Source organism: Schistocerca piceifrons, chromosome 2, assembly GCF_021461385.2.
Source record: "Schistocerca piceifrons isolate TAMUIC-IGC-003096 chromosome 2, iqSchPice1.1, whole genome shotgun sequence".
Taxonomy (NCBI): Eukaryota; Metazoa; Arthropoda; class Insecta; order Orthoptera; family Acrididae; genus Schistocerca; species Schistocerca piceifrons.
The window spans coordinates 731,351,307-731,369,349 of NC_060139.1; the positions used below are offsets into that span (position 1 = coordinate 731,351,307).

The 18,043-nt window shown below is 44.0% G+C and overlaps 1 pseudogene; it reads left to right on the plus strand.

Moving 5' to 3' along the window:
• Nucleotides 1-2,639: 2,639 nt before the first annotated feature.
• LOC124778733 lies at nt 2,640-2,757 on the plus strand (annotated as a pseudogene).
• The last annotated feature ends 15,286 nt before the right edge of the window (nt 2,758-18,043 follow it).

Consider the following 18,043-nt stretch of genomic DNA (forward strand, 5'->3'; position numbering starts at 1 on the left):
ATCACAGCATCTTCTTCCTGTCGGTTAAATTTCGCGTCTGTAGCACGTCATCTTCGTGGTGTAGCAATTTTAATGGCCAGTAGTGTACATAAAAGAGACTTTAGTCATCAATAATACATTCCCCTCACTATTGATATCAGTGCCAATGCTGTGGTAACTTTTCAGTTCCGCGGTTGTAGAAATCACGTGGGTTTGAGGCGAAGAACTCGTAGAGCCCTGTTCGGAGCGCGTTTCCATCCCGGAAGTAGGTTCCTTGAAAGCTGTTCGATAGAGAGTGGAAGAAGGGGAACTAGCTAAGGGCGTAAGATGGGGTGAATGAGGTGGGTGGGAAATGACTTCCCAACCCAACTCCCGTACAGTGTTTCTTGTGAGTCCACCAGAATGCAGGCGGGCGTTGTCGTGGAGTAGCAGCACTTCGCGCAATCTTCCTAGTCGCTGTTCTTGCATTGCGTCTGCAAGACGTCTCAGATGTTGACAATGAATGGCAAGAGTGGTGGTTACACTTTAGGGAAGCAATTCGTCGTACACTACAGCGTCGCTCTTCCACCAGATGCTTAACATTATGTTTTGTGGATGCGCGCAGGTGTTTGAACAGGGAGTTGCTGCTTTGTTTGGGCTCAACCATTCCTTTCTTTTCCTTAAGTTAGCATTTAGACACCATTTCTCGTTACCCTTACCGACGATACAGGACAGGAATGGTCGTTGTTGTTAAAGAGCCCACTGATGACGAGCAGAGATGCACCCGCTGATCTTTGTGATGTTGACTTAGAGCTTGGGGTACCGATTATTGAACCTTCACCATTGCATGCAAATGTCGCACGAATGTGGAATGATCAGAGTTCATAACATCTGCCACCTCTCGGGTACACTGACGAGGATCACCGTGGATTAATGTGTTTAAACTATCTTCATCAAACTTTGAAGGTCTTCTTGAACGAGGAGACGCACCAATGTCAAAACAATACTCCTTAAAACGAGAAGACCGTTCTCTTGCCGTGCTCTGCCCAATGGCATTATCCCCACACGTAGCGCAAATGTTTCTGGCCGCCTCCGCTTCCGTCACCCCTTCGCTGAACTGGAACAGAAGAATACTGCGTGTGGAAATGTTCCGATTTCTCCACTTGGCACTACACTTTCTAGAGTCCACAGCCCCACTGTCTCCAGATGACAAAATTACAATATGTAAAATCAGATAGCAACAGTGAACTACAAACAAAAATGACAATCGACAAATAAACCCTTAGCAATCGGAATACCAGCATCCAAAACAAAATCGCTACGAACTTATACACGAACCTAATACAATCAAAGGACTGCAGCAGCCATGGATGAATATTTTGCAGAACTTCACGAAAAAATTTAACGAATGGATTCGATTCACGGCAAAAAAAAAAAAAAAAAAAAAAACATTGGGGAATGCCCACTGGCGTAAAAGGTTCCATCGAAACATGAGAACCATACACGCATATGCAGTTGTAAGAAATAATAAAATTTTAGTCTTCGTTAAAAGTTATTTGATAATGGATGAAGTCACTAGTATAGGAGTAGTTGCATGATCACCAACCAAGGAAAAAAGTCTATACAAAAGTCTCGCTCCTATGCTTCCTACGCCGAGCGAGGTGGTTCTGTGGCTACGGTACTGAGCTCACATTATGGAAGAGCAGGGTTTAAATCCTGTGCCGCATCACAGATTCAGGTTTTGCGCGTTTCCCTAAATACATGAACTCCAGCAACGGCTTGGTTCCTATGCAAACGGCGATTTTGTTCCCCATCCTAGTCGTACCCGAACTTCTGCTCCGTCTCTAATGACCACGTTCTCGACGAGGCGTTAAATCCGAAACATCCATTTCTTTTTCTCGTTGTATGCCGAAATAGTGACTAAATTTTGCTGACCTGCTTTCCTGGTACAAACAGCACACAATGAAGCACACCGAAACTTAGTATCGCACCCTGCTGGACCCTCCCGCTGGAGAAGGTGGTCATCAATGAGTGAGCTCCCACTTTAAGGCTCTTAAAGCCATTTCAGCATCCAGATGATCAACTCGTCCTAGGATATCATTTGTGATGCAGTGGCTGTACGTATTTAGTTCAGAAGTCGTGTTAATCCGCACTAAAATTACCGTGAGCCCTCTATGCTTATAGATATTACTATACACTCGTAAATATCTGGTGCTCGTTCTGGGATATGACCGACAGAACAGACACACACACGCAATATCACGCTATATAAGTTGCAACACTTAAGAAGGTTTATTTATTTATTGCTATTTAGCCTGTCTCCAGAATGAGATTTTCACTCTGCAGCGGAGTGTGTGATGATATGAAACTTCCTGGCAGATTAAAACTGTGTGCCGGACAGAGACTCGAACTCGGGACCCTTGCCTTCCTCGGGCAGGTGCTCTACCAACTGAGCTACCCAAGCACGACTCACGCCCCGTCCCCACAGCTTTACTTCCGCCAGTATTTAGCCTGTTGTTTATATTGGCCAATCCCACAGAAAATGACAAGGTGGATCTAAAAATTTAGGTGATCGGACGGATGTGGTACCATAAAAAATGCATGCATGTGCACATAGACAAACATATTTAGAATCGCCACATATCGTCGAGCGCACATTATATTGAAGCAGATTTATTTGCGCCAACGGCCTTGCCGCAGTGGTAACACCGGTTCCCGTCAGATCACCGAAGTTAAGCTCTGTCGGGTTGGGCTAGTACTTGGATGGATGACCATCCGATTTGCCGAGCGCTGTTGGCAAGCGGGGTGGACTCAGCCCTTGTGAGACAAACTGAGGAGCTACTTGATTGAGAAGTAGCGGCTCCGGTCTCGTAAAATGACATAGGCCGGGAGAGCGGTGTGGTGACCACATGCCCTTCCATATCCTCATCCAATGACGCCTGTGGTCTGAGGATGACACAGCGGTCGGTCGGTTCCGTTGGGCCCCCATGGCCTCTTCAGATGGAGGAGATGTATTTGTTGCTGTGTGGCAATAGTGGGGAGTGCTGAAACTTGTGTCATAGAGCAGTACTACAACGTATAGATACCAAGGCTTGTTACAATATCGAAATGCGTGCCATGTTCATTTAAGTGTGTGGAACAGACGAAGTGAGTATAAATTTTGCTTAGGACTGATCCAGACACTTCCTGGACAAAATGGTTCAAATGGCTCTGAGTACTAAGGGACTTAACATCTTAGGTCATCAGTTCATTAGAACTTTGAACTACTTAAACCTAACTAACCTAAGGACATCACACATATCCACGCCCGAGGCAGGTTTCGAACCTGCGACCGTAGCAGTCCCGCGGTTCCGGACTGTAGCGCCTAGAACCGCGGCCGGCCTTCCTGGACAGGGAGCTAACCATCAACAAATGTAACGAAAGGCAATTTCGAGTAACAGTGAGAGACAGTCACAAAGTTAACGACTGTCTCAGCGACTGACATTTGGGGAAGTGGGTATCAGTAAGGAAAGAGATAACGGCGTCATTCAGAAACATTTGGATGAGTGGAGTTTGGCGACACAAACTGACAGGAAGACGGTAATACATATGGAAGCTGCTGGAAATGGAAGAGGCACGTGCGACCAACAATTATTGTTGTTTTATATAAGTCAACAGCACAGGATATACCTTTACCAGTTAGAATTTGAGTAAAACAGGCAACAATCATACTCTTAGAACATAGCTGCGTGAAGTACAGTTTGGCAGTTTAGCGCCATGCCTTATTCCAAAGGAAACACATGCTGGCAGCTTTTTTTTAAAGTGCTACCTATTGAGTTTTCTTTGGAGACGAACAAACATACTATGTTTGTACCCTCAGTTTTCTTTTACTGATGACGGTATTCACTGAACATGTTAGATGTACCCTGCATTAAACAATCACGCAAAGACTGACCAAAATAATCAGATATTGGTGAACCGCGTGGTTTCATTTTGCCATTCAGTGTGAAAGGAAGCACTGGCCTCTGGCACTCACTGCCACTAAAAGTTTTATTAGCACAGCTGACGACGCCGAGTCGACAACTTCCATTGGGATGCTCATTTTAATGGCGCTTTACGAGTTCACTGCCGTCGTAGGAGCCCTCCGGCGCGTTTATGGCGGCGATATTCTTATGCCAGTTACTCGCGGTTCGTCACACAGACGCAAGAGTGGCTTACGAGTAGCTGGGACTGCGGGGCAAAATACATAAAATATCTTTATGGAGCGTATACAGCGGGGAATTGTTCCGCTGTTAGTTTCGTTCCCGTTGGAGTAGTATGTTTCTAGCTTAAACACGCAAGAGTGACCGAGGTAGACGGAGGGAGAGGAAGCCGTGTCCCGCTGCTCTGGCAGCAGTAAGACAGAGAGAGGCTCCACCCCCACTGTAACAGCGCGCTGCTGATTGCTCGTTAAACACGGAATCAAACGCAGATGCGAGCGCCTGCACTTCACACAGCATAGTTCAATCAGGCTCGCTAACTTGTTTAGTTGATGGCGAAGCTGCCATCACAGGGCCTGTTAATGACAGCAAACGTGCAGATGCAAACACTGCCATGTTGCGGTTCAGCGGAAAAGGATTATCAAATATTAGATTTCATTGGGTATATCAGACGAGCGAAACTCTGCGCTGGATAGCAGTTCCCGACATTGGAAAATGATATAAATGGATTTAAACGCCTACAGAAATTGTTACGCATACATTGTATTACGAGCTCGCATAAATTGTTGTTCCGACGCTTAAAAACTCTCATCCTAATTACAACGAGGGTTAAACGTTACTCCTTATAATCACATCATTTATTTTAGAGAAACTGGACAAGGTGGCACAACCGTTTCTTTCCTGGTCTCTACTGAAATATTTATGGCAATTTCTGTGATATATTACAGGGTTAGTAGCTCAGTGTTAAGGCACTAGACTCGGAATCGGAAAGTCTACAGGTTAGTCCCCTTCCGAGAGTTTTTCGTAGTTTCTCAAAGTCAGAAGACAAATGCCAGGATGGTTCCTTTCAAACCGAAAACGCCAATTTCTTTCCCCAGTCCAAAACTGTGTTACGTCTCCGGTAAATCCACCTTCGATGATGCTTTAAACCATAATACTACTTTCTTTTCTATGATATCTTCAGTTTTTCAACAAAGTTTTTCACACTGAATGAAATATCACGCCTTAAGAATTTTTTTGAATCACAGAACACATAGTAAATTCACTTTCTGTGTATTGGACATATTTTTATTTGCTTTCTCGTCAGTACTTTATTTCACCGTCGCATGTTAGATCTAGGTTTCAAGCAATCTATTAGTCGGTCCCTGACGGCCAATTCATCAGGGAGTAAAACATCCATAAATGAAACTCATAACAATAGAAACAAAAAGTGAAGCATGGGAAATCATACACTATGTAGTATGTTGATCGCAATTTATTCTCTAGGTATACTGAAGTATCTTAAAAACCCCAGATCGAACAAAATGCAGGGCCTACAACAACAAAATGTTCAAATGTGTGTGAAATCTTATGGGACTTAACTGCTAAGGTCATTAGTCCCTAAGCTTACACACTATTTAACCTAAATTATCCTAAGGACAAACACACACATCCATGCCCAAGGGAGGACTCGAACCTCCGACGGGACCAGCCGCGCAGTCCATGACTGCAGCGCCTTTAGACCGCTCGGCTAACCCCGCGCGGCCTATAACAACAAATATGACCTACTACAGAAGGTGCTACAAATAATAAGCAGGAACAATAATAAACTTTTTGTGGATTTCGAGACACAATAGCATGACGCAACAGTGAATAGTTCTGTCAAATTGCTAAATCTTAACTGATAGGCTCCTTTAAAACGAAACTATCATCTGAATCAACATTAAAGCATAAAAGAACTGGCAAAAGCAATAGATTTAATGTAAGGTACCAAAAATAACATCTTCATGGTTTACCACTCTGAATGGTAGCAGGGAGCGGGGAAGGACTGCGTGTCTACAATACGTTTGTAGTGGCACTACCCAGTGTTTTACGTAAAAGTATTACATCTTTAGTGTAAGCGACAAAGTAGCATGAGGCCACGGGAGAGTACTGCGGTAATAGCGCTGGCCGTCGGCTATGCTACGTCGACCTGTAGGGCACAACAATATATGGGCAAGTGAGTTGCGAAGCAAGGGTAGCTGAGCGCAGCGGTAAACTGCCCCGCACAGCAAAGAACGATGTAGTAAGCGGGTCTGCTACCACACGCGAGGTAGTTTCTTTGCTATGGGCGACGTGACTAGACACCACGTTTTAGAGAACCAAATGGGCAGTTACGGAGTATAAATGAGGCTGAAATGGAGGATAGGACGTCATTCGATTCGGGGACTCGATCATCGCTGAGTAGCCGCACCACGGCGCCGGGGCACCGCCGGACGGCGAGACGACCGCGCAGCGCCAGCAGCAGAATCCGGTTCGAGACCGGGTTGCGTCTGCCGCCTCATTGGTCCCACAATCCGCTGTTGTCCGCGCCTGCTGCCGCCGACACTGAGGCCCAGTCAGGGGCTCGGCGTCACAACGCCAGCCGTCGTCCGCCCCCTGTTTCCGAGGGACGCCGGTCGAGACCCTCGCACAGCCGCCTCCGCCACCGCAGAGCGAAGAGCAGCGGCGCCGCCATCTGGCGTATCGCTCCGACGGGAGGCGCCGCTGCCGCAGCTAGCCGTGGCCTGGCCTTCATCTCCAGCCCGGAGTCCTGAAGCAGCATCGCTGGATGCCATCCTAGGAGCCGACGTCAGGTGCTTCGTCCAGAACTCACAAGGAGAGGCGTGCCTGCCTCATGTAGAATTGAAGATATAAAAATGGTGCAAATGGCTCTGAGCACTATGGGACTTTAACATCTGAGGTCATCAGTCCCCTCGAACTTAGAACTACTTAAACCTAACTAACCTAAGGACATCACACACACCCATGCCCGAGGCAGGATTCGAACCTGCGACCGTAGCGGTCGCGCGGTTCCAGACTATAGCGCCTAGAACCGCTCGGCCACTTCGGCCGGCCTTGAAGATATAACAAAGCCACATTGTTAAATTGTCCACAGCGTTTCCACTGATTCCCCACTACCTACGGCATCACCACACACACATACACACACACACACACACACACACACACACACACACTCTCTCTCTCTCTCTCTCTCTCTCTCTCTCTCTCTCTCTCTCACGCCGCCCCGCCCCCCCCCCCCCCAGAGGTGCCACTACAGAGTTGTCCATACAAAATCAAGGCAAATTTTTAACTTGACTGTTTCTAATAGCGTTAAGAGAATCTTGAGTATATTCGGGCACAAATCACAACAAACAAATTTTGTCCAATAGTTGGTTAACGCAAAGATATCTATTCCAACATCGGTGACACTTTCGCAGTCATCCTACAACACTGTACATAAAAAAAGCACTCCGTCTTCAGGCCACGAGTGGCCTACCGGGACCATGCGACCGCCGTGTCATCCTCGGTGGTGGATGCGGGTAGGAGGGACGTGGGGTCAGCACACCGCTCTCCCGGTCGTAAGATAGTATTCTTTACCGAAGCCGCTACTATTCGGTCGAGTAGCTCCTCAATTGCCATCACGAGGCTGAGTGCACCCCGAAAAATGGCAACAGCGTATGGCGGCCTGGATGGTCACCCCGACCACACCCGACAGCGCTTAACTTCGGTGATCTCATGGGAACCGGTGTATCCGCTGCGGCAAGGCCGTTGCTAGAATACTGTACATACAAACTGTAATCATATGAAGAGGTCGACAACAATTACATAGAGACACTGCGCTGGCATTGTATAGATACTCTTATATACAAATATATTGTTTGTATTTATGATCACTTTAGAGTACTTTCTTGTTTCATTAATACCAGATGCGATTGATTTGCATCTTTCCTTAAAAAAATGTTACTGAAGTGCATAGGAGAGTAGGTATTAAGAAAGACTCTGCATGATGGTGATGGATAGCAGTAACCAAATTCCATTACAGGAAAAGAAACTCATTAAGCAATTAACAATAATAAAGCAAGGTGGCACATTGGTTAGGGTGCAAGAATCGTGTAAGGAAGGCACGGATTTCACATCCACGTTAAACCATTTAAATTTGGTATATTTATGTACTGCTTATTTAGTCTGACAACATTAGAAGATGTTAAAGCCGTTTCTTACATCGAAACAGGAACATCACACACCACAACATATACCAAAAATAATAGAAAACGTTCTCAATTTCTGTGCATATTTCTGGTTCAGTTACGAACATGTTAATGCATTTGTCGTATTTCCAGAACGAGTTATGTGGTCAGCGGATAGGAGTAAGTGACGTCTTGTTTAACCATTACAACTAGAATAAAGTAATGTAATTTGATGTCAGAACATATTTTGCGAAAAGACATAAGAAGGCAAAGGAAGAGATATAACGTCACCTAGGTCCCTTTTCTTTACTTTCACAGTCTCTACTACAAGATCAAAATTTATGCCTCTTCCAGATGCGATTAGTATAGCAAAACCAAAACATACTACACCAGGCTGTTTAGTTAATATTGTAAAATATCAACAGATGGTTCGAGGCAAATGGAGCGCCACTAAATCTCACAGTACAACAAGAATTTAGTAGTCCTCCCAGAGTCTCAAGACAAATAATTAAACTAAAAAATATACCGACGGAAAACATAAAAAAGGTACCACGGAAAACATAAAAATTATGCAAAAAGGAAGCAAGTCTTTATAGTTAATTGATTAAATTAAACGTAAAAATCCACACACTAGAATTATCCGTGCTTAGTTTAATTAATCCTATCGGGTGATTACAGCTTGCAGTACAAAGAAAGCAGCACATCATTCACTGTTAACATTGAAGGCCAATGATGTTCTGGCGTAAAAATATATTGCCATGAAAAGTGCAGTATAATGCAGTGTGATGTCCAAAGTTACGGAGGTTTTTATCTAACTGAATTATCAAAATTCAAAAATATTTAATTACACTGAAGAATGATATTTTGTTAAGCGTGTACAAAAAGGTAAAATTTTCATAAAGAATCTCTATGTGTTCCAGAGGCAAGAGTGTGAGAGAGATGAATACATCGAGAGAGAGAGAGAGAGAGAGAGAGAGAGAGGGAGAGGAAGAGGGAGAGAGAGATAGGGAAGTATTGACCACATGCTATTTGTTAACTAAGCAGGTTGATTTTGGCGTAATTCCTCTTAATTAATCATTATTCATTCTCTTCAACATGGGTATGCCAGATAGTTTGATTTGTATGAAGGAGGGCAGTATGAGTGTAAGGGTACTTCTACTGGATGGTCGTTGAAGACTAGAACCAGCCAGGCAGTCGCAGCCTAGCAGAGTTGCAGAGTTCCCCCGGAACTGGATTGTAATAGAGACTTTTTTTATTCGAACGTCCGTTTAGATTGTAAATGTCAAGTGATGTCAAATACAATACGCGATATTCCTGCTGCGATCGAGCCTTTAATCAGGGCCCAGCCGGATCATGTAGTCCAACTTTGGTCGACTTTTCCGAAGAAGGCAATAGGTGACGTCTGTTTCGCGTTGTCACTGACCGTTACAGTGGACCTTACGCTTAGTGCCGAGCTGGAAAAAGCCTTACGCTGAGAGTTCACACATTCTGAGAACATGTAAGAGTCCCCACTATAGATCTTTATGTGAGAAGCAAATGACGCTCATAATTTACATGATCGGAAAATGAAGCGCCGGGAGATAGCAGCTCCACGTCGAGATGCTGGTTAGATGTAGTTTTGTTCTACAGTCGCTTCTCCTTGTTTGCATTTTCATTACTTGCTCGCCTCAACTGAGTAGTGTTTTTCTAAATATATCGTGTAACTTAATTAAAAATTATATCTTTGTTGATCAGTGAAACCTGATGATCAGCAACAGTGTATTCTTTTCTTCTGTTCTGAGTGCGAAATATTTGTGTATCTGAATAAATGTCAGTCTTTCTTGTAGGATATATTCAGTTATTGACTCAAATGTGGGATTGTCTGGTGTTCTGATTGCGGTATGACCCTACTTGCTCACCTACTACTCCCTGGTTAACCTTTATTAACCAATATACTAACGGATTTTAATCGATCTTACTTAGAGGCCTGAATCAAGCAATGTTTCCTAGGTCATCCAGAACGTAGTATGTTTCCTTAGGTTCTACTTGTTAAAGGAAATGATAGGGAAGATTACGTGTATACCCACAGTAACTTATCAGACAAGAAAAGCATAAAGACTCAAGCCCATGGCATGAGTTATTTACTCTCAGGATTGGCTGGCCGAAGCAAACATATCAGCAGCAGGATCATGATGAGACAACCAAGGTGTGTAAGTTGGGCGTATTCAGCATATCGGCGGCTGGAGGCTGCTGCTGCTGACTGACGTGGCGGCCTTCTCCTGTGGGGCAAGCATACGTCTGAAGAGAGACCAGCTGTGCCAGACAGGATAAGCGAGAGATTTCAGCTGATCAGGTTATCGGCGTAGGCCACCGCCGTACGATGCAGTGCGGCACAGCGCAGCCTAGTGTCGGCGTAACCACAGTCATTTTAATCGGCGGCTGAAGGAGTCATCTATCCTGTGACAGAATGATTCAGAGATGTCTCCCTATCCTGTGACAGAATGATTCAGAGATGTCGAGTTCGTTGCAGGATCGGGTGACATCCTTTCTTTCTCTGTGAACAAATGAGATGGAAAATGGTGAAATAATTTTTTTCAAAGTTCAGCCACGATCGAAACCAACAGAACGATCTCAAACGGGCGAATATGACAAACCACTGAATCACCCCATGAAAATCACACCTCGACCAGCAGAGGTGCAGAGCGCAATAACCTCCGTTCGCGCTACCATTATCTTCCCTATGTGGCACCGAGAATGGTTTCACTGTTATTAGTTGAAATGTTTACTGTGGCTTGCCAATCAGGAGCTTTGTCATATCATCTTTGTTGTCTCATCTTTTCCTTTCGTTTTCTTGGTGAGACCTTGTCATTAAAATCTGGAACGTCATCTTGGAGGATAAATCCCTAGCATACAGTTTGTCCTCCTCGGGTTAAGAGTTCCTCTAGAGTAGCAAAACTTTGCCTGATGGCTATTATCTTCGTTGCTAGATGTACCTCTCTCACCTCTTTCGGCGAGTTGATAGATTGAGAACTCAACGTGGCCTGAATTTCAGTTTATCTTGCATGTCAATCAATATTGAGCATCAGTCTGTGGCGCCGGTTAAAAGCACTCGCTACAAGTTATATGTGTTATAAGTATTAAAGTAGCTCATTCGGGCTGTTTCTAAACTCTGATTACAATCATTACATTTGGGACAACTTGACTTATAGTGCCATAATTGTTAAAATAAATTTATATATACCGAACACGTTACTTAATCACGACAATTTACCAACAGATCACTTCTCCCAGGAATACTTGTGCAGAAAATTGTGCTGAGAAGTTCGCAAACTGTCAGAGTCGCACTGGCAAATGGAAGCCGTGAGATAAATCCGATGTGACATCCACATAAAGAATGTTTATTTCTTATGTAGCAACGACTGAGCACTTCTGTTGGGCCCAGTGCCATCTTCACCACAGTCACACCATGGAGCCGCCGTCCTGCATCACCGTGACATTCTGTTTGTAATGGAAACTGAACTGACATTTGACGTTCACAGGGCGACACGTGGAACACCCTAGAGCCGGGCTGTGTGACCTTTATGGAGGCACGTGAAGCTAGTTGTAATAGGTCAGGCTGAACGGCAGTTCACCTCCCTGGGGGTGACTACAGTGGAGTAGTTACGGGTATGTCGGCCGGGGTGGCCGAGCGGTTCTAGGGGCTACAGTCTGGAACCGCGCAACCGCTACGGTCACAGGTTCGAATCCTGCCTCGGGCATGGCTGTTTGTGATATCCTTAGGTTAGTTAGGTTTAAGTAGTTCTAAGTTCTAGGGGACTGATGACCTCAGAAGTCCCATAGTGCTCAGAGCCATTTGAACCATTTTGAGTTACGGGTATCAGGACGTTAGTGTCATGGAAACAATGCTAGTTCAATTAATCCCTTATTCCGTAACTATTAAGGCAGTGGAGACAGACCTGGAGAGGCGATCAATGGCCTTCGTGACGTAGATGGCCATGGACACTAAGGCGTGCCGGAGTCTTCAGTAGCCCGCCAGGAGAACAGTGAGCCACCTATTCTTCAGGTGATGGTGGCTGCCAGCTAGCCTCTGCAGTCTGCACAATAGCAGAGACCCCGATACGGGCAGTGACAGCTGACATTAGTTGACAGAAGAAAGTGCCCATGGCTGCTGGCCTCTTTCTGGAGCTCGGCATAAAAGTAGACTGTGGTCAAACCGCGGTCTCCAGCACGACGTACGGCCATTGCGTGTGCCCGCTCTGGGCTATGAACAGTAGCAGCAGTTACCCTCTCAGGGTGGTGGCAGCTGGGCAGCTACATGGCTCAGGAACGAACTCCCAGTCCAAAAGGTAGGCGGAAAGCAACAGGTGACAATCAGCCATCAGGTAATCCATCACTGGAAAGGCACCAAGTCAGTAGTATCCAGTCTTAACACAGGCAGTGGCTTGCAGCTATCAAAGACAGTCTGACGACGGCAGCTTGTCGATTCATCTCAGTGTGTGGACAGTTATGGCCCCTTCGGCTAGTGGCCGGTGATGACAGAGACTGAGTGTCTTAATTTGATGGTATATGTGCTAGTCAGGTCCGTTGTCGTTTCTAAATGGTAGTGGTTTTGCCCTCTAAACCAATATGCGTGGTTGAGTCAATGAGCAACCATGACATCGTTGCTGCAGTTTTTCCGTTACATTAACAACTTCATAGATCTAGTAATAGTGTATGGATGTCGCAAATTCTCCTTCCCAAACGCCTGTCGAACGACTTTGGCTATGCGAGCTTTCTGAAATACCAGCTCTTGCATGCCAGGGTGCCTAGGACAGAAGTTCCTTATGATGCCCTCCTTATGGTGTCGTATTGGTGAGTCAGTCATAAGAGGCCTTTGTTGTAGCAGGTGGAACTGTGATGCATCAACCCAATGTGGGATCTATGTTTGGAATGGATTCACTGGTACATCAGAAACTAACATCATTATTTCAGAAATACCAGAAGAAGATACACTATGTCGTTCCAAAGAGAAACTTAGTATACATTGGGGACATTAATGTTCCTGTCCGCAGTTTCAGGTCTAGTAGTTAGCGACGAACAGATACACGGCTCATAGTGCTACAAAACATACATATCTCGCGCACACAGGAAGCAAGTAATGCAAAGTTATCGAAATTGTAACGAAGGGCTCATTATTTTTTAATTTTTTGCTGTACAGAGAATTTAGACTTCACCTCCTGGACGACACTTTTATCTAGATGGTTCGTTAACCGAAAGCAATTGTGAATGGAAGGAAGAGTAGGTCATTAGGGACAGAACACAAGCTCTACTGGTCATAAATAGGGAAGGATATCGGCCGTGCCTTTTGGAAGCAACCATCCCGCCATTAACTGTAAATAACTTAGGAAACCAGGGGAAAGCTAAACCAAGGTGGCCAGACTGGGATCTGAAGGGCTGTCTTCCCGAAGCTTTTATTACACATTCAGAGGTTGATAACTGAATCCTGCTGGAGATGGTGACCCGTGTAGAATTTACCCACAAAGTCTCTATTTGATCATGAGAAAACAAAACATTTCATAACAACACGTGTAAGCATCACGAATGGAATTTCCAGGGACGAATGACGAAGTTTATGAGGTTCTCACTTTTTCAAAGAGATTACAGTTAGTGAATCTGTGGCCTCCACATAAATCATTTTGAAAGAGAAATCTTTATTGTCCATCATACTCACAAATTACGGTGCAGTTGGGTGTGCAGCTTTGTGGGTAATGTTTTGACAGTCTTACAGCCTTGCAGAAATGTATGTGTTGGCGTTGGGCTATTGATGGATTAAAAGACAGAATTAGTTGTTTAATATACTAACTCGTAATCAAGAAGACGCACACTGTGGTAATGTTAAGAATTTTGTCTAGCATACTAGAATTTTAGTCGACGATAAGTTTAATGTACAATCTTGAGAGATTAGAATCTCGAATGGGGTTAGTTAGTATGTATGAGGAGCACGTAAAGTTTCTCTCGTCCAGGTTTGTAAAACCTACGTGTGGTCCTTCCCCGCTAGTCACTCACAGCAGAGAGGTGTGCAGTCCCAGCGTATTGCGATCTGGATACAGCCCTCTACTCTGGATGGGTTCAAGTGTGTTTATCCCTGTGCCCAGCCACTGTGCTGAGCTCATGAATCGTTAGGAGAAAAACATTCCATTCAGAAGAGACCAGAATCGACACCGTTGTTGGTTGTACATTGCAACGTTTATAGGGATGTGAACAGGACAACACAAAAAAGAACGACTGCTTCCCAAGAAATTAATGTAGGCGTCTAGAATTCCTGGTTCTGTTTTTCCCGCTGATCCTGATATTCCGATTCAGGACAACTCTGTTCCATTTCAGTGGCCGTAGATGTATAAGGGTTAGTAAAATGTAAACGAGATGGAATAAAAGTAAGTAAACTGTTTACTATTTAAAAAGTAACCACCTAACTGTTTGTGCATTTACCCCACTGTGAGACAAGACGGACAGCGCCTTCATGGAAAAATGTTTGCAGTTGCCTACGGAACCATGGTTGTAACCAGGCGAGCACATCGTCGTCCGAAGCAAATCGACGGCCACGAATGTCTTTCTTGAGGGCTCCAAAAACATGGAAACCACACGGGGAGAGATAGAGACCGTATGGAGGATGTGCAAGGGCTCTCCTGCGAAACTTCTGCAGCGTAGTCGCTGGCAACATGTGGGCGTGCATTATCCTGCAACAGAATGATACCGTCTGTCAAACGATGTGTGTCTGAAGTTGGCGTACTTCAAATTTCTGGAAAATGTCCACGTGTCCATGTGGGCCCAGCCACATGTTGTCGACGTTGTTTCGAGTATGATGCATAAATTTCGGCGGGAAGCCCTTACACATCCTCCATACGGTCCTGATCTTTCCTCATGCGAGTTCCATGTTTTTTTAGGCCTGAAGAAAGATTTTAGTGAATGTCGATTCGCTTCAGACGAAAAGGTGGTCGCCTGGGTACAATCATGGTTCTATAGACAACCATGGAGGCAGTGCCCATCTTGTCCTTCAGGGGGAGAAATGTATTAACAGTTACGGCGTTTACTTCCCGAATCAAAGAGTTTACTTACATTTTTCCCACCTGTCTCGTCGTCATTTGATTGCCCTCCCCTCTTTCTTTTACTAGCTCTCGTACGTTAACCACTTAATATACATTCTTCCAGATCACATGTACATTTCCTATGTGCTGCATCAATATTTTCTACGATAATATTTGTACCTATCATATTTACATACAACGAAGGGAAGCATATGAATATTCGAAGGGGAAATGCAGCTCAGAGTACAAGACGTGAGCGTCTATACTTCGTTGACATTGCTGTAATCGGCTCTAGACGGCGCGCTGGTCACTTGTCGCCCTGACTCTGTTCTTGGAGAATAGAGCAGAGACTTTGAGGGGCGTGGTTGAGGCGCGCGCCCTTTACGTGGAATTGCGTGCCGAGCAGCTGCAGTGCTCTTCTTTTGTCTCTGTCTCCGGCATTCATCGTCCGCCGACGCCAGTCTCCCCCCCCCCCCCCCCCCCTGCTTTTGTTCCGCCATTCCCGTCTTCCTGCATGCAGTTCCTTTCACGCAGCAGCCGCACAACAATAATCACTCATTCCTTAAGAAAGAACACTACCGTGGCGTGAAGTGCTGTGTATATTGTGTCCCACGTTCCCAAGCTCCTTCTCGTTATTCCGAAGAGCAGAGAGAGACAGAGAGAGAGAGAGTAAACCAAATACCGACTGCGAACGTTCTGTATTTCGCGGAGGAACTACCATCACGGAGCCTCGATCACAGGGAGACACGCTTCTCTGACGCTATGACGAAAACATTAGCCACAGACAAAGGGAATAGCAAGACTCATTCTTCTCCATAAGGTACTCAAACTGTGGTCAGCGCTTCTGTCCCATAAATACATCGAGGATGGCAAAGTAAATACTCGTACAAGACATGCTACGTCAAGCAGATATCGCTATTATTTAATAAATGGTTGAAGAAATCGAAACATTTTTATCGACGAACTGTTATACGTAAGGAACTAACAATGATTCATAAGGTTTATTACTGACGTTTTTAGCTGCCGAAATACTAAAGCAACTGTGAAAAATGAAATGATGCACCCTTTCAAAATGGCTTCTAGACCTACTGAAAAGAGTAGTAACGTGATATAACACTTCTTAATGTTTGCTGCGTTACTTTACATAAAACACAGCAAAAATGGTACTAAATGTGATGGGCCCGACTACCAGTACACTCGATTGTCACGTAAACAGTGAGTAACAAAGATTCAAGCTGTACTGTACAGGCAGTTGTGATCTTGACATTTATCGTATTTTACGTTCAAAAATTCTGTTATGATAAATACGTTATATTTCAAACAATATACATTCTACAGTTTCTCTTCTTCTTTTCTTCCTAGGCTAATGCCTGTTTCCGTCAATACCACCCAGATTACCCTCACGTTCTCACTCCATCTTTTCCTTAGACTGTCTATATTTCTTTTACCAGTTGCTGATTTATTTCTTATGATTTTCACAGCATTCCGTTGATCCATACTGTCTATCTGTGCGTTCCACTTATGCTTTAATGTACCCACTCATTAATGAGTTACACTTTACATCCTTCTCTAGTGCTTTCACTTGTCTCTCTTTATCTCTCAGTGTCTTCCATGTTTTCCTTCGCAGAATTTTCACTTCTGTGGATTCCAAGAGTTTTCTAGTTTTTGATGTTTCAGGTCTTGTCTCAGCTGCGTATGTCACATTAGTTTTCACTATTGTTTTGTATATTCTTGCCTTTGCATCTGTTTCTATGTGTGTTTTTTTAAACCATGTAGTATCCTTTAAACAGCCTGCCACTTTGTTTGCTTTTGCTACTTGTTCTGTTACTTCCATTTCGATATTTCTACTATTGGTCTGTTCAGTACCAAGGCATTTAAGTGTCATTTCCCACTGAATAATTTTTCCATCGACTTTCAACTGCATCTAATTGGTTCCTCGGATATGGTCATACATTTGGGTTTCTGAGGGATATGACCGTATTTAGCTTCTTGGCTGCCAAGTTAAAAATATGCACAAGTTTTTGAAGGTAATGCATCGTCAGCAAAATCAATGATTTTTATTTCTTCGTACCCCATTCTATAACCACCAGCCAATACCATCTTTATCATCTCGTCCATAACTATACTAAAAAGTTGCGGGCTTAAAGAGCCATCTTGTCTAATACATTATTAACTGATACAGCTAGTTAACCTGGAACCAATTATCGCCTGGATGTAGCTGCTGAGATAAATTTCGACTGCTTTTATTACGTTAGAAGGAATTCGGCGATTGAGGAGCAGGTTTACCACGTCTGTTAACTGAATCTCAACGAAAGCCTTCTGTAAGTTAATAAAACAAAGATAAGCTGGTCTGTTGTCTTCAAAGGACTTCTCTACAACCTATCTAAGAATCAATACTGCGTCTGTACATGACCTACTAGATCTAAATCCATACTGCTCCTCTGCAGGGGCTATAATGTTTTTTTTTAATTTAGTTCATACTATTTTTGTTACGAGTTTAAGAATTAAAATGAGTAGATTCATCCCTCTGTAAATGGGTGAAACTTTCTTATCTCATTTTTTCATAAGAATTCAAATACTAGTCTTCCATTCATTTCGAATTTTATTACGTGTTATAAAATTGTTCAGTTACTAGATATCCACCATAATTCAATAACTCATTGGGAATCACATCTATCCATGGAAGTTTCCTATTTTTATAGCAGACTTACAGCTTCTTCTGCCACTGTGTGTGAAATAGTTATACCATCGTTTACCTGTACGCTGATCTCCAATTCCTCATTTACGTCGTTCGCTTTCAAAATTTCATTTAATTCTTTCTTCTAACGTCGTATGATTCTTCAATTTGTTTATGCAGCCCACAAAAGTCGTGTTCTATATTTTTAGAAAAGAT